The sequence below is a fragment of the Canis aureus genome, chromosome 33, assembly GCF_053574225.1.
Source record: "Canis aureus isolate CA01 chromosome 33, VMU_Caureus_v.1.0, whole genome shotgun sequence".
Lineage (NCBI taxonomy): Eukaryota > Metazoa > Chordata > Mammalia > Carnivora > Canidae > Canis > Canis aureus.
Window position 1 is genome coordinate 3,625,957 of NC_135643.1, and position 11,876 is coordinate 3,637,832.

The 11,876-nt window shown below is 38.0% G+C and overlaps 1 long non-coding RNA gene across 2 annotated transcripts in view; it reads left to right on the forward strand.

The window, feature by feature from the left end:
* LOC144304156 (uncharacterized) overlaps nucleotides 1–11,569 on the forward strand; it is a 57,483-nt gene extending 45,914 nt beyond the window's left edge. For both annotated transcript variants that reach the window (XR_013371112.1, XR_013371113.1), the window contains one exon: nucleotides 10,232–11,569. This is a non-coding gene — a long non-coding RNA (uncharacterized LOC144304156). The remainder of the gene's footprint in view (nucleotides 1–10,231) is intronic.
* Nucleotides 11,570–11,876: the final 307 nt, after the last annotated feature.

Below are 11,876 nucleotides of genomic sequence, written 5' to 3' on the forward strand. Positions count from 1 at the left end.
GCACCATGCTTAGCATGGAGTGTGACGTGGGCTTAATCCCATGAACCTGAGATCATGACCTGAGCTGAAATCAACAGTCAGATACTTAACTGACTGAGCTACCCAGGCACCCTGGACATGTATCACTTTGAATTAATAATTGTATATTTTTTGGGTAAATACCTAGTAGTTTAATTGCTGGGTCATATGGTAGTTCTATTTTTAAGTTTTTGAGGAGCCTCCATACTGTTTTCCACAATGGCTGCACCAGTTTGCATTCCCACCAACAGTGTAAGAGGAGTCCCCTTTCTCCATATATTCACCAATACCTGTTTCTTGTGTTGTTGATTTTAGCTATTCTGACAGGTGTGAGGTGTTGTCTTATTGTAGTTTTGATTTACATTTCCCTGATAATGAGTGATATTGAGCATCTTTTCATGTATCTGTAGGTCATCTGTATGTGTCCTTTGGAAAAAATGTCTATTCATATCTTCTGCCCATTGGGAGAATCCAAATGAATTGGATTACTCATTTTCTTGGTGTTGAGTTTTATGAGTTCTTTATATATTTTGGGTACTAACCCTTTATTGGATATGTCATTTACAAATATCTTTTCCCATTGTCTAGGTCGCCTTCAGTTTAGTTTTGTTGATTGTTTCTTTACTGTGCAGAAGCTTTTTATTTTGATGTAGTCCCAATAGTTTATTTTTGCTTTTGTTTCCCTTATCTCAGGAGACATATCTAGAAAGATGTCAAAGAGGTTACTGTCTATGTTTCCCTTTAGGATTTTTTTTTTTCCCTTTAGGATTTTTATGGTTTCAGGTCTCACATATAGGTCTTTAATCCATTTTGAATTTATTATTATTATTATTATTATTAAAGATTTTTTATTTATTTATGAGAGACACAGAGAGAGAGAGAGACAGAGACAGAGAAACAGAGACACAGGCAGAGAGAGGCAGGCTCCATGTAGGGAGCCTGATGTGGGACTCTGTCCTGGGTCTCCAGGATCATGCCCTGGGCCGAAACTGGCCCTAAACCACTGAGCCACCCGGGCTGCCCCATTTAAAATTTATTTTTGTGTTTGGTGTTAAAAAAACGTCTGGCTTCGTCCTTTTGCAAGTTATAATACAAAGTCGTAATAATCAAAACAGTGTGGTACTGGCACAAAAATAGACACAGATAAATAGAACCAGATAGAAAACCTAAAAATGAGCCTACAACTGTATAATCAGTTAATCTTCAACAAATGGTGTTGGGAAAATTGGACCAGCAACATGCAAAAGAATGAAACTTTTTTTTTCTGCCTTCTTTTGGATTAATTGAACATTTTTCATGATTCCATTTATATACTCTCGGCTTAAGGCTTTAAATCTTTTGTTTTATTATTTTAGTTTTGCTTTAGGGTTTATTGTATACATCTTAAACTTATAAAAGTCTACCGTGAAGTGATATTATACCACTTTACATATAGTATAAGAATTAGATAATGCTATATTTTTACTTATTTCTCCTAATCTTTATGCTATTGTTAGCATATATTTTACTTTGATATATGCTATAAATTGCATGCTACATTGCTATTATTTTGGTGTAATACTCAATTATTTTAAAAAGAGATTTTTTAATAAGGATTTTATTTATTCATGAGAGACAGGGAGAGAGAGAGAGAGAGAGGCAAAGACATAGGCAGAGGGAGAAGCAGGCTCCCTTCGGGTAGCCCGATGTGGGACTCCATCCCAGATCCTCAGATCATGCCCTGAGCTGAAGGTAGATGTTCAACCACTGAATCACCCAGGCATCCCTAAAAGAGATTTAAATAAGAAAAATATCTAATGTATTTGGTCAAGTAGTTATCCTTTCTAGTGCTCTTCATTCCTTGATGTAGATCCATATTCCTATCTGGTATCAGTTTTCTTCTTCCTGAAGGGCTTTCTTTAACATTTTTCGTGGTGTGAGTCTCTTGGGAGGGGCAGAGGGAGGGGAGGAGAGAGAGAATCTTAAGCAGGCTCCATGCCCAGGTTGGAGCCAAGGCTTGATCTCATGACCCTGAGATCATGACCTGAGCTGAAATTAAGAGTCTTATGTCTTAACTGATTGAGCCACCCAGGCGCCTTGGATATAGAATTTTAGATTGACACTTTCTTTCATAAAGATGTTCCTTCACTATCTTCTTGCTTTATTGATTCCCATGGAAAATCTGCCATGAACTTTGTTTTTGTACCTCTGTCATGTGCATGTGTGTCTGTTTAATTGGGTTGTTTTTAATATTTTCTCCACATAACTGATTTTAAGCAGTGATATGATGTGCCTTGGTGTAGTTTTTTATGTTTAGGTTTGTTCATGTTTCATGAGCTACTTAAATCTGTAAGATTGTATTTTTTATCGAATTTAGAATTTTTTTGCCATGAAACTTTTTTTCTGATGCTTCTCTCCTCTCGTTTGTGAGCATGGCACATATGCTAGACTGCTTGAAGGTGTCCCACAGTTCATTGATGCTCTATTCACATTTAAAAAATTCTTTTTTTTCCCTCTATTTTCATGTTAGATAGTATCTATAGCATCAAGTTCACTAATGTTATTTTTCCTTGTTAGTGTTTAATCTACAACTAATTCTCTCCACTTTTCACTGCATGCACTGTATATTTCATCTCTAAAAGTTTGATTTGGGCCTTTTCTATATGTTCCACATCTACTCAATTTTTTCAACATATGGACTGCATTTACAATATTCTTGTAATGTCCTTGTCTGTTAATTCTATAATCTGTTAGTTTTAATTAGTATTCAATTAACTATTTTCCTCATTATGGTTTTTATTTTCCTACTTTTTCATATGCTTGGAAAATTTTCATTTCATGTCAGTTATAGATATATATACAGATATATTTTACCTTTTGCTTCCTGGTTATTTTTCTTCTAAATATACCTGAATATTATTTTAGGATTCCATTAAGTTACTTGGAAATAGTTTGATCCTTTAGGTCTTGCTTTTAAAATTTGTTAGATGGGGGCTTGACCAGTGTTCATTTTAAGATTGTTTTCCATTACTTAGGTAAGACCTTCTGTATACTCGATCCAATGCCCTATGAATCTTGGAGTTTTCCAGTCTGGTGGAAATAGGCATTATTACTTCTAGGCCTGTGTGGATACCAGATCTCTTTCCTGAGGGTGATTCTTTTCCTGGACCTGTGTAATTTCCTCACATGTCTGTGCTGAATACACAGGGTGACCTTTAGTGGATTCTTGGGTTTTCCTTGTGTGCAGCTCTCTTTTCTCTGATACTTTGTAACAAGCTCTTGCTGCTTTGAGTCTTGGACCCTCACCACTATCTCCCTAACTCAGTGTATCTCTTGGCCTCTGCCTGGGGTTTCTCTTACAGGAATTTCCATCTTGAGGTGTGGCCCAGCCCCAGAGCTTGCCTCAGTCTTCCCACTCCCAATCTCTAGGAACCCCTATTCTTTATTGAGAGTGACTTTCACACCGTTGTTTTATATATTTTGTCTATATTTTATTTGTTTCAGGCAGGAGGATAAATCTAGTCCCTCTTACTCTGTCATGGCCAGGAGCAGATTTGTTTGATTGATTTTTTGATTGTCAAACCAACCTTGAATTTCTTCATGCTCACCTTATTGATACACCCCATTTGACCATGATTTTTTTTAATAATGCTGTTTTGAATTTTTTAGAGGATTTCCAGTATATACAGAGGATACTGGCCTTTTTGGTCAGGTTTGTCAGATTCTTGGTTCTGGGATTATGTTGGTCTCATAAAAATGAGTTGGGAAATGTTGGCTCTATTTCATGAGAGTTTTATTTTTTTTTTGTTATTCTTTTCTAGTTTCTTAAAGCTTAAATGATTGATTTTACACTGATATTTTAAAAATCTAAGTGTTTAAATTATAGATTACTTTTTAAGCACTATTGTAACCGCACAAAATAATTATGTTGATTTGTGGGAGAGAGATTTTGAAATCTCCAACTATGAATGTAAATCTGTCTTTTCTCCCTTTAGTTCCATCAGCTTTTATTTCATTTTCTTTAAAAATCTGTTGAGATGAATATACATTTAGGATTCTTATGTATTCCTAACAAATTCATCCTTTGTGACTTTGAAATTTCCTCTTTTTCTACTGGATTCTTTGTTTTTGATGACAAATCAGATGTAATTCTCAACATTGTTCTTTTGTATGTATTTTTTTTTCCTCTGGCTTCTTTTTAGCATTTTTTTTTTTACCATCTTTGGCTTTCAGCATTGTGACTCCAGTGTACATAGGCATGGATTTTTTGTGTGTTTATCTTCTTTTGAAGTTACTATGATTCTTGATTCTGAGGTTTGATGATTTTTTTTTTTTTTGCCACTTACAAAAAAAAATTCTTGGTCATTATGTCCTCAAATATTTCTCCTGACTAATTTTCTATTCCTCCCAATGAACCTGAAAGTTTATTAGGCTATTTATTATTTCCCACAGATCACAGACTCTTTCCAGTTTTTCCACTCTTTTCTTTCCCTTTTATATATATATATATAATATATATATATATAATATATATTTTTTAATTTCTTTATTTATTTATGATAGACATAGAAAGAAAGAGAGAGAGGCAGAGACACAGGAGGAGGGAGAAGCAGGCTCCATGCCAGGAGCCTGACGTGGGACTCGATCTTGGGACACCAGGATCGCGCCCTGGGCCAAAGGCAGGTGCCAAACTGCTGAGCCACCCAGGGATCCCCTTTTTCTTTCCCTTTTAATTTCATTTTTTTGGATAGACTTAAGACTTACCTAAAGTCCACTGCTTTTCTTTGCTCTTAATAGTCTGTTATTAAGTTCATAAGTGTATTCTTTTTTTTTTTTTTTTTAAAGATTTTATTTATTTACTTGAGAGAAAGAGAGAGAGAGCAAGAGCTGTAGGGGGAGAGGCAGAGGGAGAAGCAGACTCCTGGCTGGGCAGGGAGCTCAATGTAGGGCTTGATCCCCAGACCCTGAGATCATGCCCTGAGGCCAAGGCAGGTAGGTGCTTAATGGACTGAGCCACCCAGGCACCTCCATAAGTGTATTCTTTATCACTGATATTATGTTGTCCTTTGTGGCATTTCAGTTTGGTTCCTTTTTATAGTTTCCCTTTCTCTGCTGAAATTCTCCATGGATTCATGAATGTTGCTCACTTTTTCCACTAAATTCTTTGACACAGTTATCATATTTATTTATTTTTTTAATTTTTATTTATTTATGATAGTCACACAGAGAGAAAGAGAGAGAGGCAGAGACACAGGCAGAGGGAGAAGCAGGCTCCATGCACCGGGAGCCCGACGTGGGATTCGATCCCGGGTCTCCAGGTCGCACCCTGGGCCAAAGGCAGGCGCCAAACCGCTGCGCCACCCAGGGATCCCATCATATTTATGATAAAATTATTTACTGAAAATTTTAACATCTGGGCTCTCTAGTGTCTGATTCTATTGATTTTTTCTTGTTTAATTGCTCACGTTTTCTTGCTTCATTGTGCTTGTCATAATTTTTTAAACTGCACGTTGGACATTGAGAGTGAAAGAAAAAAATAATTAGAGGTTGAAGTAATGAGTATTTACCCCAGAAAAGTACACGCCCTTTTCTCTGTTGAGTCTTGGTTTGTGAAGGCTGAGTGAATTTGATGTATGTTTGAGATGTGTGTGTGTATTGTTTTAGCTTTAGATTGTTTTGCCACTGACTTTAAATGTTTTGAGAACAGAATCAGGAGTTTTTCAATATTAGGGTTTGTAATTTCAGCACTGGGAAGATTTTAGAAATTCCTTTATGCTTCCAGCCTGTTTTGTTTGTTGGGAGTTCTCTTTGTTTTCCTGATCCTGGTTTTATTCTTGTCAATGGGTCTTTCTTCTTCCCGTTGCTCTCCTTCCAGTCTTTGGCATCTAGTGCATTGTACTTGATGATAGTTCACAATGCCTTGAGGAATTCCTCTCAGGTTTCCTCTCATTTCTGGTTTCAGTTGCAATTGTCTTGACCTAGGCAAAACCCCAGATTTTCTCAGACAAATTTCTTTCATCTCCTCTGCCCTGACCCCAGCCTTCATTGGGATGCTGTTTATATTTAGGGAAGTCCTCACATGCCTCATGGATATCTCTCTTAGATTTTCTAATTTTCCCCAGTCTTCAGTGTAATACTCCTATGCACTCAATGAATGCCTACTATGTACTCAATGAATGTACCCCGTCATGGTTGGTGTGGGGGGTGGCCGCTGTCCAGCCACCCCGGTGGACACCCTGTGGTGGCCTGGCCACCAGTGTCCCGGAGAGCATCTGGGCGGCTGCTCTGTGCCACACCCCGAGGCCACGGCCATTTGGAACAGGTCTCACAAAGGGATCAGTAGTCCTTTCCGCATTTCGTGATGCCGTATTTATTTTCTTTGGGTGATTGATTCCTTTGACCTGGCGTTGTAGGTTTTCACCAAGTAACCAGTCCAGGAGCGAGCAGACCTGCCCTTTCTCACTGACACTATGCCAGATGCTCCCAGAGCAATGACAAGACGGGAAACACTTTATTTTTTCACAATTAAAATAAGAGTTGTAGATTAATACACAGTGATCATGCATGGGAAGGAGTGAGATACACAATTCTATTGACTGTAAAATGGAATTTAAAGGAAGGTTTGTGTTACTTGTTGAGTTGAAATAAATCCTTTATACTGGGAAAAAAAAAAGTCTGACAGGTGGATGCAGCCTCATTCTGTGGATGGGCTTCCTTGAATTTCTAAGATGTCAAACCAGTCTATAGACAGGTGCTAATAATAGTTCTTTAAGATTCATATAGTTTCTGCCTATTCCCCTTCTCTGATGCATTCTATTTCCTGATACTTTATCAGGGATGAAAGCATTCATTGGTCTTTCTCCTACAATGGGATCATGAATATAGATTTTAGTTAATTTACCTCTATTTGTGTCCCCCCACTTTATTGATAGGTTAAAGAAAAAGCTATGGTTTTGTATATTATCTGCCTTTCCCTTAGTCTTATGTCTGAGCAATCATCTCTATAATTTCTAAATTTTAACCTTCTTGTATAATTAAAAAAGTTCGGGATCCCTGGATGGCTCAGCGGTTTAGTGCCTGCCTTCGGCCCAGGGCCTGATCCTGGAGTCCTGGGATCGAGTCCCACGTCGGGCTCCTTGCATGGAGCCTGCTTCTCCCTCTGCTTGTGTCTTTGCCTCTCTCTCTCTCTCTCTGTGTCTCTAATGAATAAATAAATAAATTTAAAAAAAATTAAAAAAATAAAAAAGTTCTTAAAAGGAAGCATTGTGCTAAAGTCAGATGAGTTTTTAAAGTAGAGTACTACTTCTTACTGTCTGTGTAGCTTTGAGTAAATTAGTTCTCTGGACCTGCTTTGTCCACTTTACAAGGTAGATTTTTTTTTTACAAATTTTTTTTAAAAATTTTTATTTATTTATGATAGTCACACAGAGAGAGAGAGAGAGGCAGAGATACAGGCAGAGGGAGAAGCAGTCTCCATGCACCGGGAGCTCGACGTGGGATTCGATCCCGGGTCTCCAGGATCGCGCCCTGGGCCAAAGGCAGGCGCCAAACCGCTGCGCCACCCAGGGATCCCCTACAAGGTAGATTTTTAACTCCATGTGGGCAAAGACCAGATCTGAATTTAATTGTCATTGCATCCTCAGTGCCTAGCAAAGTATTTAGCATGCAATAAGCACTAAGTGGATTGTTATTATAACAATAAAAGCAAAGCAATTAGAAAAAGGAAATTGGATCTGATTTTATAAATTTTTAAGCTCTAATTTTTTAAATTGAGTTTTTTAAGTTTAATGAATAGAATATATTTCTTAACCAGGAGGAGTCCATAGAACTCTATAGATCTGCAGATTTATTCGAGTTTGAAAAATATTGGGTTAGAAGATGGGTAAGAGATTGATGTTTGTGTGCTTATTAGAAAATCTGAATAGAAAGTGTGATTTTCATAGGAAAGCCTTAATTGAGAAAGAAACCTGAGGGTATATAGGTCCACATTCTGCATTGCAAAGATATCCTGGCTTGATAAAAATGCCTACCCTAACAGGGTTAATAGTCACATTGAGAGATATACAGGCAGAACCCCTGGGTGTGTACAGAACTCCAGGAAAAAGCTGAGAGAGTGTGTTCCTACTGGCTTAAATACTGTGATAATATGAGGTGGGCAGGCAGCAGAGAAGATCGTGTGTGCGTGGGTGTGTATACAACAGATGTATGGAGAACTCTCTTTACTAGGCCTTTGAGATAATATTTGTGGGAACTCTTTGTCCAGAGTTTAGCTAAGCTACTCTACTGCATTGCTGCCTTGGCGTCTACTTTGTTTGGTCAAGCAGCCTGTGGGGGCCTTAAGCTGACACTAGCCCCCTCATGTAAGCGCATGCCCTAGAGAACAGACTGCAGAGTCACAAGCAAATGTAAGTTCCTTACATGACTTCCTCAGAAGTCCTTGTGATCAAAAGTTTCCCCCACCTCCAATGTCTTCACTTGTGCCCACTTGGAAAATACTCCCATGGAACTTACCAAAACTCTACTCTTTTTGTTTAGAACTGACCAATCCTGCCTTAGTCCAGAATGCCAAAGTACTACATCACGGACCCTAGGGACCCTAGTAAAGGCATGTGCCCCAGGTTCTGTTGTTCTCTCTCTGCCTGCACCCTACCCTGACCTCTCAGTGTGGTCCCTTGAGGTATGTTGTGTACTTCCTCTGGGACCTGTGAGTAATAAACTTCTCTGAGTTTCTGTTGTGGTCTTCTGTTTAATCATGGCTCACAATCTGGCACCCTGTGTTCTATTTAACAAATGTCAATTTAACAAAATTGTAACACTCTTTGAGTCAACAAAAATAACCAATATTTATTGAATGCATTTTCTGTGCCACTCACTGTTCCAACTTTTTCATAATAAGTAATTAAACTAATTCTAAAAGTAACACTAGGAGACTAGTGCTATTTTTATCCTCATTTTTTTTTTTTTTTGGGGGATGAGGAAGCTGAAACACATAAAAGTGAAGAAACTTGCTTAGCATATTACAGCTAGTAAGTGATAGAGCTGGTTTTGGGACCCAGATAATTAGGATCTAGGTCTTGTGCTCATGACCTCTCCGCTATGGTGCCCCCCTGGAAAGCATCTTAGTACTTCTATTGTTGTGTCTGTTATTATGGTTTTAATTTTCCTTTTTATCTCATTGGTGGCTAGTGGCTGTGAACTTGTACTTACTGGATTTCTACAGTCTTTGGTCCTTACCAAACTTAACCTCCTGCCTTTTTCTCCATTCCTTTTTAAAAAAAATTTTAGAGATCTTATTTTTTTGACAAATGAAAATTATATATATTTAAGGTGTACAATGTGATATTTTGAAATACATATACATTGTGAAATGGTTATTCTAATTAAGCTAACTAAGATATCCATCACCTCATATAGCTATTTTTTTGTGGTAAAAACACTTAAGATCTACTTTTAAAGCAAATTTCAAGTGTATAATATACTATTGTTAGCTATAGTCACCCTGCTATCCATTAGATTTCTCAGAATTTACTCATTTAGCAAAACAAACTCTCTCCCCACTTTCTCCACCTCACCAGCACCCACTATTTTACTGTCTGTTTCTGAATGTGGCTATTTTAGCTTCTGCCTTCTTGATTGTTCCCTGGGCTTAGCCAGGGCTTGTTACCTTTGAAATGACAAGGGAGTATTCTACATCTGAACCACCAATGCCTGGTCGTTACCTTTGAAATGAAAGCTGAATTCACACAACAACTGCTGAAGTGCTGCTATTAGAATGATTCTATTTTGTAACTACCGTTCATTTTCTGAATCTAGTGTCATAGCCATTTGAACTAAAGGTATTAAAAATATCAATAAAAGTGCTCGGACAGCAGTGTAGTAGCTCTAACAATGGTGGCACAGTGAATGTGGCTGAGTCCATGAATGAGGTAGACAGATTTAGTGACAGCAGAGAAAACTCTGGGATTTCACATTTTAATTCCTTCCCAAACTATTTACTGAACAGAGATACTGGGTACTGAAAGTACAGTGGGGAATAATATAGAAATAGCTCTAGCCTTCATGCACCTTACAGTGTAGTAAGAGAAGATCAATAGCTCATGGATAATAATAGCAAATAACACTTGTATAGAACTTACTATGTGCCAGATGCTTTCCTAAATGCTTTTTTTACGTGAATTTTCTTACCTATTCCATTTAATAATCCTAGGGGGTGGGTACTCTCCACCTTTTACAGATCTCCAGTTTATGGATGAAGAAACTGAAGCACAGAAGGTTAAGAAACTTGCTCAAGATCCTGAAGCTAGTAAGTGACAGAGCTGATCTGTGAACCCAGGAAGACTGGCTCCAGAGTCTGGCACCCAAACACTACTCTAGTCTATGAACAGTGATTAGTCAGTTGACAACTGTGGTAAGCACTACAGAGACAATGAGAGACTGAGGGAAATTGAACCTAGTCTGGAGGGTCTGGGAAGACTTGCCTGATGAAATAATGAGGAGGGATAAAAAGAGTTAGCCAGATGAAGGTGTGTGTGCATGTTTGTGCATGTGTGATAGCATGGGGTGGGTGGTGGAAGAACTGGAGGAGCATGTCAGACAGGGGGAGAGGCTTATTTGTATGACTTGTAGTGGAACACATCTCTAAATATTTTCAACGTGAATGGCAACTTGCAATTCTTTTAATGAAAATTCACTCGTGTACAACTTTCAGGTTTTATTCTGTAGCATAGTTCAGAATGATGCTGGGTTTGTATATGATTTTAAGCCAACTGTTGAGTATGTATCTCTGGTGTTTCCTACTTTATTGGCATTGAATGGTCAACAGCTTAGCTTGGGAATCCTGGAAAACTAAGTTCACATTACAGCTTTTTAGTCATGGTGATTTCTCAATTATTTGGGGTTGTGTTCTCTGTTTTCTAGATTAATAGAAAGTGCACTTAAATGCATCAACTATAAAAATTACCTCAAATTAGTGAAAACATCCTTATAGCTGAAGGCTTTCATTGCTTATAACTGTTTGGTAACCATCAGACCTCTCCAGCTAGACAAACAGGTTGGTTCCGGGCCCCATCCTTAGCCAATGGGCCCTTAAAGAGGAAGCTGTCATTCTAGTAAAGACAAAGGGAATTTGGAAGGCTATGGATTTAACCACTACAAAGACAGAGTGGAGAGGTTAAGCAAGAGAGAAGGAAGAGGAAGAAGACTGAAACATTGAGGCTACTTCTGTACCCAACTTGGTTGACTAACACTTTAAAAAAAAAAAAAAAAGATTAACTAGGAAGCAAATAGAAATTAGCAAGCTTTTAGCAGTTTCTCATCAAGTGACACATGTGGTGTTCAGTGTTCCTAATAAGTTGCCCTAAAATTATTTTTACACTTTTGGGCATCTGTGGAGTGGTAAATGTGTTCCTAAATATTAGATGTAATTATGAGGAAATATGTTTACATAAATTCATTTGGTACCAGGTTCTGACTAGTTTTGTTTTAATCAGGGTTTCAGATTATACATGATGTTCTTTCCTCTCCCCTTTTATCTTCATTAATCAAGAGCTGACTATCTTGGGTGTCTGAACTTGAGTGGCTATACCAGAGATCTTTGAACTTTGGCTTCCTGACCTATAAAAATGAAGCCAATACCCCAATCAGTCAAGATATTTGTACAGATGACATAAAATAATATGCAGCAAAGTGACTTGTGTGGGGTCTAGTACAGGATGGATACTCAAGTCATTTTAAGTCCCTTCCTTTTTTCTTGTCTTCCTGTCTGTCTTTCTTCTTGCTTGCCTTCCTTCCTCCCTTTCTGGCAGCAGGGCAGAAGGTAAGGAGATCAAATCTGAGGTTTGCTACTCAGAGGCTGGTGAGCTTGACTTGGTCTTTCTGCT